Here is an 18893-nt window from a genome sequence, read left to right on the forward strand (position 1 = left end):
CGCGGGGGGCTGCAGCCGGGGCGCGGCCGCCTCCCCCCGCCCGCGGCCGCCGGAGCGGGCACTGCAGTCAGCGCCCCCGCCCCCGCGCACGGAGGGCGGGCAGACTGCGGCGGGCTGCCCCCCCCGCCACCCGTTCCGCTCTGTTCCGCAGGCGGCTGGGAGGCTGCAGGGCCGGGAGGAGACCCCCGGCCAGGCGCACCGGGGGAGTATTTCTCTCAATTCCCTCCGCGGGGCGCCGGGCCGGGGCCGCAGCGCCCGGGGCGGGGAGCGCCGCAGCCGGATAAACTTCCTGCGTACAGCGGGAGGGAAGTGGGGGCTGCCGCCTTCCCCCGGGCGCACGTCAGCTGGGCGAGCGCCGGGCTGGCAGCGCCAGGCGACCCAGCCCCTGAGTGCCCCGGCCGCAGAGCTGCCGCCCCGCGGGCAGCAGCCGCCCCGCGGGCAGCAGCCGCTCCGCAGGCAGCAGCTCCGCAGGCAGCAGTTGCCCGGCTCTCTTTGCCGCTCTGTGCGTGCTCCAGCCGGCTGAGGAGGCGGAGGCGCGGGGAGGAAGAAGCAGCAGCTCCCGGCCGCTGCCGCCCGCTCTGGCCGCAGCCTGAGGCCACCGCCCAGCGTAGGGGACGCGGCGCCCTGCATTGCCCCCCGCGAGGCGCCCGGCTCCTGATCCACCCCAAAGCTGGGCAGGGCGCGATGCCGAGCGGGGCAGCACTGTCAGGCGGTGCCCGACCTTGGGGGTGCGTGTGGAAATGAACCAGCTGGTGCAGAGGTAGAGTGGTAACACGCGAAGTGTCTTGAAACAGCTAAAGAATAAGGCCCGACATTCGCACACACGTATGGTTTATGGTGATGGGACTTGGATGCAGAAGGCAAGTAGAAATAATCAGTCTCCAACTGCAAAAGAAAACAAACCTGCCTCTGATAGCATACTATCCAAGAGTACTGTCTGCAGTGCCTTTATAAGCAAGTTTATTTTCACCTCTTACTTAAGTGAGCCTGTCTCTGACTGAACAATTGCCAAATCTGCTTAATGTGCAGATTTATATAGGGCAGTCACTGATCCAGCCAGAGAGGAAAGGACTGCTCTGGCCCCTCCTGTGCAACTGGGAGTGCTGTTCTAAGAACATACAGAGAGACAGATGAGAATACTGTAACCCAGGAGCAGTATTAAACTGATCTGAAAATGAGGAGTACTGTATAAGTACCATGCATTTTTACTCTGTGACTCGACTAGAAAATTGTCCTGTTATTGAATCCCATGAAAAGCAGTGACAACAGTCACCAGCATATCCCTCCCAACTCCCCATCTCCAGGTTAAATGTGGCCAGCCCAGTGGTGCAAGGTCTACACTCAAATAATGCAGTAGGCAAAAATTCACCCAGCCTATGCAGAAAGTAGCAAAAGTAGGACAATGTAACAGTAGCATTACAACAAAGCAATACTTCTAGAAGGTGATTATGAAACAGCAGCATTCTGCGTCTTAGACCATGCCAGCATTTAAACCTGGAAACCTGCTGACCCAGCAGAATAATTCAGAGAATCAACAGGTGCCAATCAGTGATGTGCCTCCTGCCGAGCTAAAACTGCTCCAACAGCCTCATTCAGTGGTCCACCAGTTTCTCTAATAGCTAGAAGAGTTGCAGGTGAGGAGGAAAGCAGTCTGACAGCCCCGGTCCTTACCAGGGCAAGCGGCTGGTAACACAAAACTCACATGGGAGATTTTAGATGTGGTGACAGGCAATGTTGCTGATACACAATGTGCAGTGCACTTCCACTATCCAAAATTCAATTACATGTTCTTTGTGCAGGAAAGGCGTGCTGTTAAGTTTGTGCTGTGATTGCAGTAGGTGATGTAGTCAAGATATATGCAACCCAGTCCCCTATGTTAAAATGTACGGAACAACTGGAACAGGACTCCCTTCTGCAGTTTGTTCCTCAACGCAAAAACTGAGGTGGATGTTTAAGACCAGATTTTAGCACATTGTGCTGAATGAGCAGCCAGAGGGAGAGAATCTGAACTTTTGTGCATTTGTCCTACAAACTGAAGAAAGATGATGATGATGGAAAGGGGTGCAAGCCACGACAAAGAAATACAGCAACAGGAGAGGTTTACCTAAAGCTATGTATTAAACTGAGTGAGATTCTCCAGTTGAAAACTGCTTTAGCTGGACTCAGGGACTGTTCTGTCCCATATACAAAGCATCCCATGATATTTAAGAAGCCCTGATTGCAGTGGTCTCATAAAAATACATAAGAAACATAAAATGAGGGAGACAGAAGAGGATGTTTCTCATCTTCAAGCATTACAAGGAAAAGTGAGGTCTGGAAATCAGAAAAGGAACAGACAAGCAAGTGTGGAAAGAAAAGCTAACCATGTGTTATGCATAGCGAGTGCTACAGAAACAGATTGCTAACCAAGAAACTTGTGTTAAGTGAGAAGTGAGATATAAATTGAATGACAGATTTGATTAAACCAAGTACTGAGTGGGAGACTAAATTATGGGAGTCGAGTTTTCAAAAGGAATGCAGACAAAATGAACCAGGAGGAGGGTGGCAATATGGATAAGAGAGTATTGTGTCAACAGAAAGAAATATTGATGTTCTGGCTGACATAGCAGTCTACTTGTACCAAGAGTAAGACTGCAGACAGAGGTGAATCTTGAATGGTGCCCGGGCAGAATAATGTTGCAGGGACCAGAAAACATCTGAACAGTAAGAAATGCTTTTGAGAGAGCCTGTGCCCTGGTAATGGGAGATTCAGCTAATGAAGAGTGAGATTCTGACCTCAGTTACGCAGGAATGAAATCTGGAAGTAATGCCTTGCTTTTAGCCAGCTGCAGATTTCACATTAGCAGAGCAGCAGTTTTGGTCTCTATCTTTTGAAGTAGCACAGGTTGGCTTATACAGTACACTCAACTGTCAGGGATCTGTCAGGGATTAATCTGATTTTAATAACTGGAGCTGAGTAAGAGGCACTAAAGAAAGTCAGTGAAATGCAAAGGATTTAATGCAAAGCCCATGGATGTAAATGGACATTTCCTCTGATGTTAATGGACTTTGGATCAGGCCCCATCTGTCCATGGAGCCTAAGGTCAGATTTGGCATGTTGAAGAATATCTGTGGGAAGGAAACAACACAAAAGCATTGGTCTTTAGGGAAGCAGAGGGAAGGGCTACAAAATGAGTTCACAGAAACTAACTGGAATTCAACCCACTGTGGAAAATGGGAAGGATGCTGGAGAAGCTGCACAATAGCATCTTTCCAGCAAGGTTGAATAAGCCAAAGGGCAGCACACATCAGTGTGCTGAGCGGAGCAGCGCTGCTTAGTGCCAGATATGAAGAGAGGTCATTAACAAAAATAAAGGACCTGGAAATGGTAAGAATGGGTGGAGTTAGAAATCAGTCTGAGAGGGTGACGGTAAGAACCAAAAAAGAAATAAGCCACAAATGGAATGAATAGGTATATTTTAAGATAGACATTCTCTTGTTTGTTTTCTGACAGCTTGGGGTCCCACAAAGAATCAAGCAATTTTTATGCCTCTGCTGTCCAGTCTGCCTATTTAGAGTAACTCCAGGTAGGTCTTATCACTCACAAGGCATTTACAGGACACAAAATTCAACCTGCCCTGCTCTTACGTGGGGCTTCCTGGCACTACTTCAGAATAGTAACAAATGAAAACACAAAAAACCCCAAAGCTCTAGAATTGTGTGAAATATTGCATCATCTTAAAATGAGGAATTTTTTGGCAGGTGAAAGTGTTGAAAGTGTTAAAATTCTTAACAATTATTTTGCTTTAGAGTCTACAAAGAAAAATGCAAAGAGTTACCTAAATCAAGCATCACTTTATCATGACTGTCCACAGACTCACTGTTATGTACACAGAACCACCCCCCCCCATTTTCATACATGATTATTCATGCTGGCTATACAAGATCTCTCAAAAAGTTTTGACTTAAGCAATTGTTGAGTATCTACCAGAAAAATCAGATTCCTTTAATGTGCCTGGTTGTTCTCTTCCTTCTCACAAACTAAGGTTCATTTGTTACTTCTGAAAAATCATTATTCAAATGAGTCTAAGTGGCTTTGTAGGTATTGGTGATAAAAAGTAGCATGCATAGAAGGAAGGTTGGAAAGACAGGAACTTTTTAGCAAGTCAATATAAAATTTTTATTTGAAATAAATGTTAGAGTTCTGCAGAGAAGCAAACATTAAATTACCCTATTAGTACAGGCTATTCAGCCATCCATCTAGTTTAGTGTCTTGTCTTCAGTTGTGACCTATTCCAGATGATAAATGTGAGGGAGGAGGAGCAGGAGGGGATGAAAGGAAGACAGAGAAGGAGAAGGGAAAAGAATCAAAACAGGCCAGTAAAGAGATCCGTATAACTATAACCCACATGCATACTGCACACTAGTTGATTAGAGAGTGGCTTTCCTCCTGACCCCAGGCTGATGATCAAAATATGCCCTGAAGCACAAGGATTGGTAGCCCTTGTAATTTTGATCCTAGCTTGTGTCAGTGCATACACTATTCTGTTTCATGTCAATGCCTAATCCTTTTTGATACTTACTAAGCTATTGAAGTCCACAATATCCCACGGCACTGAGGGTCGCATGTTAATTATATGGCTCATAAAACACACAACCTGATACCATTGCCAATTTGTTCTATTTTAATGTCACTGAGTGCTCTCTCCTGTTATGACACAGGGTCAGTAGGGATGTTCAAGTGGCCAGCCCTGTTCCATACATCTCTGCTCTTCAGGGCTGCGGGTCACTGCCCCCAGGGAAGTTGATACAAAGGAGGGGGCGGCTGCTGCCTGGCAGGGTCTCAGTGCCTGGGTGCCCCTGGGCAGGCCCAGTGTACCTGCTGGTGGCCTGCCTGGTTCCCCAGTTCACCAAGTGACTCATGGGGACCCGTGCCTTTCACTGGGACTTTTGCAAGCCATGTAGACTTGAGGTATTTTCCTCTCAGCTTGAAGTGCTCAAGACTTTGCATTTCAGAAGCACAGTCTAGGTCCCCAACCAGGAAAGGGAAACATCTTGTACATGTTCAGCTCATTTAACTGCCATAAACTCACTCCACACAGTCTTTTATCTGGAGCCTTACCCTGCCTTTGCTGAGGGATCAATACCAGGTTTATCGACCGATTTCAGAGTCTGTTCAGGATTCCTGCACAAGGACACATGATATAGGCAAAGCCTGGTAGAAGAGAACACATGGACAGTCTTGAAGAGCTGAGTACTTCTCCCACAGACCCACACAGAAGGTGCTGCAGAAGCCTGATTTTGTGTTTCTCATCTCATGAAAATCCAAGTCAAATCCCAGCCTGACCCCTAGGTTAGAAACTGAGTGAGCTCCAGAGGAGTAGTCTTTCCAGCCTCTTCTCTTCGCTATAGAGACACAGCTAAACAATCTCTGAATGCTGAGCTGCAATGTCTACTAGCTGCTCTCTTAACTGATCAGTTCCACAAAATATGCTTTTATCACATCTAAGCTACTTTGAAATGTATCAATAGGACTCTATAGAAACATCAGTGAGGATTATGGAAATTAGACAAATGTTCTGAGCAGTAAAAATGATTTCCTCTAGTTCTGTATCTATAGTGATATTAATAGTATTGCATTCAAAGAATTTCAAGTTTTCATTCCTATCTTCTTGAAACTGGCCAATGTCAATTGTTAATCAGGTGAAGAGCAAGGTTCCCTACCATTTAAATGGCAACAAGGTCATGTTCCTTAACTCCTTTAATAATTATCCAGTAACAATAGCTGGTATGTTAAAATCTCCCTCAGATGAGCTTAGCCTCAAAATATTTCATGTCTGTTGCCTCGTTTGGTGAGTGGATGACAGAGAAGCAGATTTTCCTGCTTCACCAGAGCAAGTGAACAGATCTGTGTGTCCAGTGCCAAGTGCAGCTTAATACTGTCTGTAGATGGCTATGCTGTCACCGAAGGGTTACTGTGTGGGTATACGATAGTGGGGAAACATCTTGAACATTCATTTGAATATGGCCATCGCAGTGGAATGTCCAGGGGCTATTTTAAGATTCACACTGTTTGTTTAAACAAGATTGCATGACTCAATGACTGTTACATAAAGGATGAACACAGATTTCTCCCTATATCCCAGATATCTCCACGAACTTAAAACGTCGTATGGTACTATATATTAATGATTAGTGAATGGATACGGAAAAGTAATGTCACATCCTGGGGTAAGGTCCCCCTTGTTTTTTATATAAGGTCTCTGTCCAAGAGAAAGCTAATACTGCAGAAAAGATGACGGATGAACAGTCCTCGTGAGCTGAATACTGGCTTTCACAGTGTTGAGAAGAATATGAACAAGTAACTCCCTCATTGCTGTGGGTCACCCGTAACCAAAATGGGTAAGAAACGAGCAGTTTGATTTCTGTGGAACAGTCATCGCCATCTATTGCTACTGCTACAAACAAGACTTCCATTTAGTGCCATCTACAACAAATTTTGTTTCTTTGCTTTTTAAAATGGAGCACAGATCACTGGGAAAACCTCCAATTTAACTCTTATCACTAAAGTCATCATAATATTTGGCCATTAGTAGCTCTGTTTGAATTCAAGTCCAATTAAAGACAAACTTCATGTATCTCACACTATCTATCTTGCAATTCCTTCCTCTTGTCATCTGAGTTGAATTCATGTCAATCCTTGAGGAGATACTAAACCTTTTCCATTAAGTTCTCCGTTAGGTCTTGTTTTAAATGGCGGGGGATTATTGTCCTAGAATGAGAGTGCTAGATACCAAACCTACACTGAAGTGTATGCAGGCAGTTGAGACTACAAAGAGACTAAATCATTCCCTTGGGGGATCTGCCGTCATACAGTATCTTGAAAGATCAGTCTTAAAACTCAGTCTCTTCAAAACAAGGCATCTGTCTGGTCTTGTTTGGTAAAATACTGTGCACATCTGGTAACACAACAGACTGATCAGTTTCAACCACATCAGCTCTCAAATCATAACACCCTACCAATTAAATATCAAACCAAGACCAGAGTTATTTAATGCTATCACAAAGAGAGGAAGTTTTTTAAAAAAATACAGGGTTTTGCTTTCTTCCAACTTAAATATAACTTAATAGCATTCCATAAAGCTTGATTATTTTTGTCAAACTTGCAGTTTGAAAGTTTGGGTTTTGAAAAGAAGCAGCCTGTGCTCCTTAACCAAGTGGGAGTGTAGCATTACAATATGAAAAATGCCGATCATCCAGCACTGGCATTCTCAATCCTTTCTCTCCCAAGAGATTACTCCAAATCTGGGAGATCTCACAAGCACCATTTAATCATTACAGCCTCCCAGACCATTATAACCCATGAAGTAGTGCACCTCTACATCACGGCATGAACTGGCCCCTCCTAGCAGTCTCAGGAAGTCAACGTTTACAGAGCCTGCGCTTTCCTGCCATCACCAGGCAGAAATCCTTTCAATTTAGGACTAAGGCAGGAAGGGTGTATTTTCACTAACAATGTCCATGGTATAAGTACAAAGGAGTAGATGCAGAAGCAATTGGTCTCCAAAGTGTTTAACCATCACTTTCATCAACACTAAACTCTCAAAGAACACCTGTTCGCAGAAAATAGTGGTTTTCATTTTTTCACCTCTGAATCTTCTTGGTCCAGTGCTTCATCTCCTCGGTTTGAACGGTAACTGTTTAAACATGACCTTGACATTTTTAAAGGAGCCTGTAAAACCTCTCCGCTGTAAAACCACCAGATTAACATTTATGCATAGTTTAAAAAAATAAACACTTTAACCAAAATTGCCTGAATGTTTATGTGAGGGGAGAGATGGCTCACAGGACTCTTCAAAGAACATTGGCAGCAATTTCCTACCCTGAGTAAAATAAATTAATTAACACACACACACACATACACACATATCCTGTTTAACATCAAAAGAAAATCTGGCTCCAAAGAACAATCCAAAGGAGAGGGCCTGTGAGTGTTTACAAACACAGCCCGAGCCAGCAGGCACAGCAAGAGGGTATTTGGGAACCACAGCAAAGCCTCCACCCAGTAGTTGGACTCTCCAGTTTCTCCGGGGTTCAGTTCTGCCTGCATGTGACAAACAGAGAACACAGCAAGGAAGATGGGCCTGATTTCCCAACCAGAGGAATAGTAAAAGTGATTTACACTCCCCATTAACAGCCACAAAACCTGTGGGAATAAGCGAAGCAAATCATGTTTTACAATGAGAGAAATGAGGCGGAGAGTGGAACAGTGACTCACTCATGACCTCATGGGAGTGCAGCCACCATGGAAAGGCAGAATTCTGGTCACTTCTCCAACATGAACAGATACAGACGCTTTCCTGCTGATCTTGATTTTGGGTGAAGGTAATGCAGTGGTGCCACTCTGAATTAAATGTGCAGGTCTCACCAGATTTCTCCCCAAAACTGTGCCTTCAGCACAGAGTGCCATTCACACTTAAAAACTCACTAAACCTTTGTTATGCTCCTGCGACACTTTTCTGTGGAATGGCTGTGAAAGTTACTGTGTTCTAGCCCTCCTTCTGAGTGTACTTTGTCCCTTGTATCTTGTTAATAAAAATAAAATGCAAAAGAAAAAGAGATGGTTCTTGACAGGTTAAAAAAATTACACCCAAGATCTGTCAGTTTGGCTTGGGATCCCCATTAAGAATCTACCACACTGAGTCTACAGTGACACAGACTTCCTGCCTTTGAAGGGCAGGAGGCAAATACACCTGACTGTGCGGAAACACAAATATTTGCACATTCAGAAGCCCTCAAAGTAGCTAAATGAATTTCTATACTGCAGAGCAAGGTATTATTTCCATGTTTAATATCCTTGTATTCAAAAAGTACTAGCAAAAAATACATCACAGCAGCAGAATAAGATGTTAGCCTGTGGCTGTTTGTTTCTTGAATACTTACAAATCACAGAAGTGCGTGTGAATACCTGAAGCAGAACTGTGCTTCTAGTCACAGAGATGTGGATAAGGTGACTCATGCTGAGGTGCGCATGTGTACATGCAACTGGATGGCACGTAGCCTATGTGTATATATGTACTACATTAAATGGGAATAAAAGCAGAGAGAGACCATAAACTGTGCAAGAAGAGATGAAAGGCATTTTTACGTATATATTCTAAGACCAAAAATAGTCAGAATATGTAAAGGCCAAGGATCCAGGGACAGCTAACTTGAAGTGAGCTCCGTACAGCAATGAAGGATAGGCTAGTGGGTGGGTCGGAGAAAGAATGACAAAGCATTTTATGTTTAGATGAGAAAATAAATGCTGGCATTACAGTTATGGGCCCAACTTCATTTAGCTTTTGGCTCTGAGTGTGTTTGGGAGAGGACATGCACTCTGTGATCCCACGCAGCTGTAGTACTGGGCTGTCATTCTCAAGGGAAGGGCAAGCTCGCCATGGAAATCACACCGGCTGATAAATAAAATCCACAGAAATAACATCTGTCTCAGCTTTGGCATCTGTCTCTGCTCTTAGGCAGGCACGGAGGTAGGCGAAAGTACAGTGTGGACTGTCCCTGACTCCACTGGATGGCCACCAATGGGACATTGTCAGCTCAGGAGCTGCAGTAATTCATTTCACAAATGATGTCAGCTGAGGACTTGACAATCCTATTCCTAGCTCACACTTCCTTTCAGCAGGGGGAACAGAGGAGCTAAAAACTTATTTGTCTTGCATGTCAATAGAAATACCATTACAGTGTGAAACTCAGGAGTTTTACAGGCACACTGAAAACTTTTGGAGCTTCCACATGATTCCATTTCTCTTGCTACAACAGGTTGTTTTGAGGTTAGCTTCATATTATGCCCACATTTTTTGTCAATGACTTATACACTCTCTAAACCTAAATATTACCTATTTATTTCAATCTATATCTTCATCTTCTGTCTAGAGGGTATAATCCTCTTGTTTCCTTGGGATGGTATGCACTTCTTGGTAACTAAAAGTTTATCTGGCATTTTCTAAATCATGTTTACCAAGACAGAGATCACAAAGGTGTCTGTGTAGATCACCAGTTTTTGGGACACATGGGACTGTCCAATACAGCTGACAACAGACCTGCTTTACTACAAGTAGCATTTGTACTTTTATGTATATGAAACACTGTTTTGGGCTTCCCACACAGCTGATGTAGAGATGCAGCCTTCTTACAGACACCATGCACACTCCATGCATTACATTTCTATTTACTTGCTTGTCTCTGGCCACTGCTAACAGGCCAAATTGCAGAAGTTTATCTGATTGCCAGAGACTAGGATCTGGCCTCTTATGTTTTCAACACCTTTCTCCCAAATAAAACTTCGTTAGTTACAAAGTTTATAGCCAGTGCAATAGCAAGTGTTGTACTAAGTGAAAAGGATATTTATACTCAATGGCTTCTGGTTGCCCAAAGTCTACCATCCCACCATTTTAGCATAATGTTTTCCCAAACACACAGCACATGGTTACTCTAACCTTAGGGTAGTGCAAACGCAAGGCCCAGCCACAGCGACTTTAAGAATTCACGTTTCCAGCAAAATTTCTTCAAATGCCGGGACAGGCTGACAATCAACAATGTCCTGCGCACACTGGACTCGTGTGCAACCCTGTCCATGCAAGTTGCTTCTGAAACTGTTTCAGGGACAGGAGTAGAGGACAAGCAACCTTCAGAACTTGCCTGATGTTTTCAGCACCACTTCGGAAGCGCACATGCCCTTTGGGAATGATGCTTCTGGGGAACCATCCCCATGCAAGCCCACCCAGTGCAAATGAGAGAGAGGAGCAACGCTGCTGAGTATGTAGTCCATGAAGGCCAGCCCATGGTATATATGGGAAGTTTTGTAGCAGTAAAGCTTTAAGAAGCAGCAAGAAAAAATACGCAAGCTACATACAGGTGAGGAAGAGCAAAAGTTTCAGTGACTACAGGCACAGTCCTGTTACTACTGACTCAGACAAAGAGGTCACTGTGGGAGAAATTGCAATCCATTGCAAATTCAACTTAGCATTTATAAAACAAGCATCAGCATGGAAAGATCTCAAGTCCTACAGACAGCAATGAAAAGGGAACATCGTCAGGAAATCACAGTACACAAAACCATGAAAGGTGGTCCAAACCGAATGGCTTTGATTTCTTCCTTAGCAGTCAAAAAATGTTAGTAAAAAGGAGGAGAGCCTCGGCTGAACTGCCTGCTGTACTGGAAGAGTTTTGATCACCAGTCAGTTATTTGAGATGCTCAGATATCCTCAAGATAGCATCACTGAGAGACACCTAGACCTGTTGCCAAGTCTGACTGCGAACACAGCGATGAATGCTCACTGCAAAGGTAACTTACCTGCAATCCTGGCTAAGGCTGGGTAACTGAACATGTAAATCTCTCCCAGGTGTACAGACCCCACCTGCCAAGATCTCTACATTGCCCAAGGATTAAAACCACATCCACAACATTCACTTTAGACTTCTTAATCCTGTGGTTTAGGTAGCTAAGAAAACACTTCCAGTTTAATGGGTTAGGAATTACCCACATTGCAAAACTATATTCTGTTTAATCAGCTTCACCTGTGTGTGCTACTCTTGACATTACAACTTCTGCTTTTGTTGTGCTCTGTGCCTGTGAAACCCACTTTGTGCTCCTTTGCCAGTGTCCCCTTGTTAAAGTCTAAGCTTACAACAGGATCTTGAAGCAGGTGACCCTACCTTCTCAGCATAAATCATTTCCTCTGCTGAACAGTTCTTGTGCCTTTTTGGAGGTAAACAGAGCTCTTTGGAGGTGGGCTACTTATTTGCACAAGTCAGCAAGTATTTGCACAGTGATATACAACAATAAAATGAGATATAAGATAATTGCAAATCTAGAGAAAGGACTCTGAAGAATTTTCTCTCTCCCTCTTTTGTGTCATTTACCTCAATGCAGAAATAAGAAACTATCATTTAGATTCAGTTAACTAGATTTAAAGAGATATTTGGCACTTATGAAACTGTCTCTGTCACTCAGTATTTTTTAACTATTTAAAGGAGAATTGACAGATATCCATTAATATATTTGAGGAAAATACCTGATTTATACAAGATAGCCAAGTACATATTTTCAGATTTAATTTCTAAGAATCTATTTAAAACAGTCTTTCAATACTACATATAAAAAGGAGGGGGAATAACACAAGAGAAAATGTGGAAGCATACCCCATGATCCTATCATAATTCACTTAAGTGATTTTTCCTGAAAATTACTGCAGATTTAACATCAGGCTGAGGCAGCTATGAGGTACCCATTCCTTTCATGTCCATCTCAGAAAGCTTCTGCTGAAAAACATTTCTAAGCATGAGGATGTACAACAACAAACAAACCAACCTATCTTAATTATTAATTTCTTGTGTTTTTCAGAAAATAATGACGGTATACTGTATTTGTATATACAGTGTAACAGAGGAGAAACCAAAGACCCCAAAGCCTATCTTTCAGCACTCAGAAGTCCACTGTGAATTAAGGTTTTCCAGGCTGAAGGTGCCACTTGCTTCTGTCACATGTCACACTGCAAGCAGGAGAACCTCTAACAGTTTGCCTAGACAACCTTTACTGAAAGCCCAGCCTCCACAAAGGGTATCTCTATAGGGTCCCTCCAAATAGCTCTCTATTGGGAGAGGGTAATATGGGAAAAATCAACATGCCTATGTATTGAGAAAAAAAGAAAAAAACACTCCAAAGATACCTAAAGTGAAAAGAGACAAAACTCTGGGAACTGGCAGGGGGTGGGGTGGGAGGGTGACTGGGAAGCCTTTAATTAATCACTCAAGCAATGGCCCCACTGTTAATGAGTACAGGAGGTGTAAAGATCCGATGGGGAGGTAGTTCCAGCATAAGAGGAATTACTGAAACAAGCAGCACACAGTTTGCACTTGAGAAATAAAGCTGATCACAGTTACTGTAATTACACAAGCGCACACTGCCCCCAGAAGGCAGCATCCCACACTTTTCTACTCTTGTTGCTTTTTTCTGCTGCTTCTCATTTGCCTGCACTAACATTTATGGCAGATAAATGTCAAGTGATGCTCATGGAGAAAAAAATCTCACCTTTGTTTATGAGGTGATGGACTATGAGCTGATCATTTCTGTACACAAGTAAGAAAGGCAACAAGGATAGCCAAATATAAGGAACGCCACTCTAACAGAGATTAAGTAAACTGAGACTCTTCAGACGAGAAAGGAAACAAATGAAAGTGATGTGAAATGTGCATCTAAAATAACAAGGGGATTCAGAGGAAGAAAGAAGAGAAAGTAACTGTGATAAATACCATAAAAATACACTTTCCATTAGGAAGCTAGTCCTGGTACTTTCCCCTGGAATTTACCAAGGCGCATAGGTTTAGACTTGCTAGGTGAGTATCAGGCTAATAGGTCTTACAACAACAGGGCGACATGGTCCTCCAGAGTTCTTCACATCTCTGCTGCTACCCTGGGCTCCCCAAAAGTGCATCGGGGCCAGTCTTCCCTACAGAAACACATTCCTCTCCGAAAGGTCTGCCCTTACCTCCACAAACTCATAAGCAGCACTCACCACCATTCCTAGCCCTTAGCCTGAGCCATGGGGTATGAATGCAGCATGGACTGGGCAGAACTGAGCTGGTACCTCCCGAAGGAGTTGGATAAGATCTCATGATCCTGAGCAGGGCTCTGAGTGATCACTCCAGCCCTCAGCTGGGCCAGCACAAATTGGTGACAACCCTCAGCAGAGGTGTGTAGCCCTTGAGAGAACCCAGGGAACCCATCCTAAGATATCAAAGTGGCTGCTACCTTCAGAGCAATTTTTTTGCATGATGTTTTCACGTAGTTTATGCTTATTGGTGTATTCTTTCCTCTGAAGCCTGAAAGAGCTTTAAAGCCTTTTCCAGCCTTCCAACACACATATCTGCACTGAAGCATTTCACCTTGCCATTTCCCAACAGGCTTAAAATGTTAAATTCTGGTCCTACGAGACACTTTGCGGTAAACAGTAGAAGCGCAATCAGCGCTGTTGGAACAGTAAAGGGGGCGGAGTTTGTGGCCGTGCCGCGGCCGCCAGGGGGCGCCCCCCGCCGCGTCCCGCTGGCGCTGAGCGGGTGCGGCCAGAGCCCCAAAGTTGTTTCTAAGGGTCAGGTACGGAGAGCCTTCCAGGGCAGAGGCGCTTTTCTTTTTTGGTTTTTTTTTTTTTTTTTTTTTTGAACTGTACTTTGTGTCCTTACCAGTCTATGCAATTTTACTCAAAAATTTTAAGGACAGAACCTGTTCGAATTACTTCAAAAATGTACACTGACAGAAACGTTTAAAATAAGATCACTGGGTTTGTGCAGGCTGTACAAGTTACATTGATTTGGATTTTCTGCTATCCTAACAGCAGCTCAAGACTTCCGTAAATCTAAAATCCAAGCTCTGACCCAGTTCAGCCCCAAGCACAGACCATGGCGCAGATGATGAGAATTCAGCACCTGCCAACACCATAAGACTGGGTCCAGCCCTAAAGTGCATGAGGGAACATCTGGGAGCGGTGCTTGCCTTCCTCCGACAAATCACTGCTCTTCACAGTCTAGTTCCTGCAGTGTCCTGGCAAGTAATTAACAAATGCAATCAAGATTGCGAATCTCCTGCATGACACTTAATTGCAAACTCAACAAAAACGAGGAATTAATCAAAGAGCAAAGGGACAATACTACATGAGACACAGCACATTTCTGTGGCAACATCCAGTTGAGATGTAACACAGGCTGTGAGGGCTCGTAATTCTATTTTCAAATAAAGGATCTGTTTGTGAGCTAAGGCACCTTGCAAGAGTTGTGACCAGTAAGACAAGAACAAAGCCATCAGACAATTTATATTCGTAAATATGGGCCTGGAGCTGTCAGATTTTCAGTTGCTGGCTCCACAGTGGCCTCAGACAAGCCCTACGCTTCTTGCTTCTATCTCTTTATTTGCAAGATGACAATAGCACTTATCTCTCCTATAAATCACATACAGGGCTATGGCTGACAACTGGTATATAAAGAATGAAGACTTGTTAACAATCACTGAAGTTATGCCAACTAACAACCCCGCAAATTCATTCTGTTCTTGCTGTGGGTGTATTCATTTAGTTAATGAATATCAGCGTGTGGGACTAACCAAACAAACCTGTAGCCAGCGAGAAATGAATACTATGCAGGGTGTGCATCTGTCTCAGCAATCCATGATTAATACTTGTTTCTACTGGAGTTTATGCTTTTCATAAACTCCACAATAATAAGCCCCAGTTTGCTCAGGGGACTTATTTTGTTTAAATTCAATACTCTTGGGGTTGTGGCTCCCCAGGTGGCTTACAAAGGGCAAGCAAAAAATTGGGAGAAAATCACTTTTGCCATGTTGAACATAAATGTGCATCCCTGTTGCAAACAGGAGGAGGGGCTGTTGTTTGCAGTTTAGAGTTCCCAGGATTGTTTGCCATGGCCAAGGGAAATGTTTACTACAGCTGTAATATGTTACGTGCTGTTGATTTTAATTGCTTTTCAAAATGTGAAGACAACTGTGATATTTGGAAGAGACGGGTGAGCTGCACTAATAAGCTCTGTTCTGCAGCAGATCTAGTTCACACTGTGCCATGCAAGCTTCTCTCTGCAATTTTGCCATTCCCCTGGGGAGCGGGAAAGAAAAGGAAGGATCTTAGTTATGCCCTACCCAGCCAAAGAAGTGAGCCTGATTAACTCTTTGTCTTGGACCTGTATCAACAGAAGCCTATGTCCATTGCTATAAGATCCTACAGTAAAAGCAGCTCGCTATATAGGTACAGAGCTATGGAGCTACTGCATTAATCCTTAATGTGAGTAAAAGTAACACTGAACATCAGATTTCGCAAAAGTTATTTGGTCCAATTGAGAAGTGTTCTGGGAACCAGTGGCTAAGTACTTGTGTCAGAAATGGGTAGCCAGAAATGCACCTTGGTTGAGGGCACAGAGGGTTTCCTTAAACCTTTGGGAACACCCCAGTTCCAGACTAATGTCCATCTGGAGGCTTTCCCAAAAGATTTCAGATCCTGGTCCCAGCTAGTGATGTATGAAGGAAATTCATTGCTTCCTTCCACTAGGCAATGGGTATTCTGGGATTCTGACTCACCTAGAAGTGGGTTGGAGGTGCAGCGGGGGTGCTGATCACAGCTGGGTGCTCTTGAGTGAATGGAAATGGTGCAACTTGCTTCATCCAGACCCTCGGAATCCAAGTGCGTAGGCTTCTTCTTGGGACTTGTGTAGAGTCCCAAAAGTGGGGCGTGTTTCTCACTAGCAAGAGATGAGCCAAGTGAGAATGACATGTAAGAGGGTTAGGAAGCTTTGCCTCAGCAAAGCTGTACTGCACAGACCCCACAGCCAGCTTTTTTTTGCAGCTGTGAGCAAAACTAGCACTAAAATCAGAAAAAAAACCATCAGCAATGCAACTAGTGGAGACTGGCAGATTCAAACAGAGCAGTGGAGTAAAGCTACTGTCTCATCCCATCACTCCCAGATAACTGGATGCTTTACAATAAAACTGGATGTAAATGCGATTTTCAGTCATGGATCCCAGTTTCTATTCCTCCATAAGAGCTAGGTGTGACTTCTCTGTGCGCAAGTTGCTTAGCTCAAACTGCTGTACCAGACATGACACATCTATTTAGAAGTACAAGTGGGTAACAGACTGATTTTCAGAAATGCTTGAGTTGCCATTAATTTCAAAGCAAGCTGTGGATGTTCAGTATCTCTGGGGAAAAAGAATAATAAAAAAATCAGTCTGCTTTCGTGTACCAAATATTAATTCTTGGAAGACTGACCTCACACATGCTGGCTCACCTCTTGTTTGACCTCTGAGACCTGTTTTCTTGCTGTGGATTATGTAAATAATAATGATATCTCTCCTTGTAATTTGTCTGAATAATACCATGTAAATACTAGATATGATTAATTGTTCTCCTCCTCACACATCAGGAATAGGCAAATCATTAATTTCACCATTTCTAAACATTTTGGCTTTTGAACTGTTTTAATTTCACAAATAGGTTGTACCGAAACAACCCAAACACTTGCAGTTACATACCTTGGTGAAATTATAGCCAAAGCCATAGCTTTACTGACATGAACATTGTCTGCAAGGAAGCAGGCGCTTTGGATTTATTTGCATAAACAACTAGACACAGGTCTGAACAAACAGAGACAAGTCCATGCCAGCCACCTTCGCCACCCAGTCCCAGATGCCAGCGCAACACGGGACTGTGCAAGTTCTACCTGCCAGGCCCTGCGTGCCCCTCCCCTGCTCAGGGCTGAGCTGCCTGTGTGCCAGACTGGGGCTGGTAGTGCTGGGCTGTGATCTGGGTTCAGACTGGGAAGCTGGGTCTGCCCTGCTTTTGCTCAGGAGCGGGGCTGGAGCTGAAACCCTTAGCCCAAGCTGTGCTGAGGGTAGGCACATCCCTTGTCTTGTGCCTCCCTGCCCCACCAGCCTCCTGGCCTGACCTCAGATGTGCCACCGCGGCTCCTCACCTGGCAGCTGGGTGCTGGGCTGGCGCTGGTTACCGCACTGTGCCCAGTCCCACTGGTGCGGGCAGAGCCCTGCCTGCCTGGGGGCCCGTCCCCGCAGCCAGTGCGCCTCCCCCTGCTGCTCCCTGGCAGCCTGGGCTCCAGAGCAGCCCTGTTCCCTTCTCACAAAGGCATCAGAGATGCAAGAAAAATGTTTCCTGATTATTTTTTACCTTGGACAAACACATGTATTTGACTGCTTTGAGTGAGCAGAAGCCCCTTCATACTTCCATGCCTATGATGATTTAGCTTAAACTTTATTGTGAATTGATCAAAAAATTCATGTTTAAATGGAAAGTTTTCCCAGAAACTCTGCTCTTAACAGGCAGCTGCCTTACTGATCCTCCCAAGTGAACCATGTCTGGGAAATACACAGCAAAACTTCCTGTAATCTAAAATGGTGACTGCTGAGTGGTCCCAGCACATGTACACACCACCAGCTCCTCACGGCACACAGCTAGCTGCTGCGCTGCGGGGTCTGTGGAGGTGGAGTGTGTACAGCCCCAACTCACCAAGACGGCCCCAGTCAGTCTGAAACAAACCTGCCTTGCCCCCCACACTGGTAGGGTTCAGTGTAACAAACACACCACCTGGGGAACTGGGCCAGTTTGGTCTGCCTGCGCTAAGGCAGATGGAGCATGCCAACCAGCATCCAACTGGTGTCATCCAACCCCAGTCAAACATGGTCAGGAGGGAAAGCAAAGTTGTAACTCACTGTTGTAAGTCATGCATTATATACCATTTAAAGGAGAAAAAACAAGTGGAAAATCCACTTCACTAGCTCAATAAGGAGATACTCATTGTCCCTATCCTGCACAGAGATGAGATTTAAAACAAATCTACTATGACCTAACCATTTAGACATAGACACTTAGAAATGTTACTTCACTTTGCTTGTACTTTTTGAGGGGAAAGCATTGGGTCCCCTGTTTGTTTTGTGTTTGTACAGCAATTAGCACCATGGGACTTTGATCTGTAACCAGTGTTCCTACAGCTATTCAATAGCTGAGGCATTTAAGAGGTATCAGAAAATTGCCCAGTGCAAGTGGCAGATAACCTCACTGGTTGTCACAGGGCAGCCTAAGGACTGGAGAGGGCAGAGATGATAACTTGAAAGAAAAGTAGAGGCAACATGATAGGATAGTTTTGTGCTGTTCCTACACCCTATGTAATCCGAATTAAAAAAAAAAAAATAAAAAGCTTTTGAATATTTGCCCTGTTTTAAAAAACAGACATTACCATATTAACCTAAAGGGAGAATGATGGAATCTAGAATGAGCTTCATTTTCCCAAGTAGCTTAACTTTAAAAAAAGGCAGTCCTCCTTTTGGGTAAATACAGTAGTCAGGAATC

The 18893-nt window shown here is 44.2% G+C and overlaps 1 long non-coding RNA gene across 1 annotated transcript in view; it reads right to left on the reverse strand.

Annotated features, from left to right (window-relative positions):
• Window positions 1–16124: 16124 nt before the first annotated feature.
• LOC135990689 (uncharacterized) overlaps window positions 16125–18893 on the reverse strand; it is a 117092-nt gene continuing 114323 nt past the window's right edge. Inside the window, exon 4 of the long non-coding RNA XR_010606447.1 lies at window positions 16125–16275. This is a non-coding gene — a long non-coding RNA (uncharacterized LOC135990689). The remainder of the gene's footprint in view (window positions 16276–18893) is intronic.

The sequence above is a fragment of the Caloenas nicobarica genome, chromosome 7, assembly GCF_036013445.1.
Source record: "Caloenas nicobarica isolate bCalNic1 chromosome 7, bCalNic1.hap1, whole genome shotgun sequence".
NCBI lineage: Eukaryota > Metazoa > Chordata > Aves > Columbiformes > Columbidae > Caloenas > Caloenas nicobarica.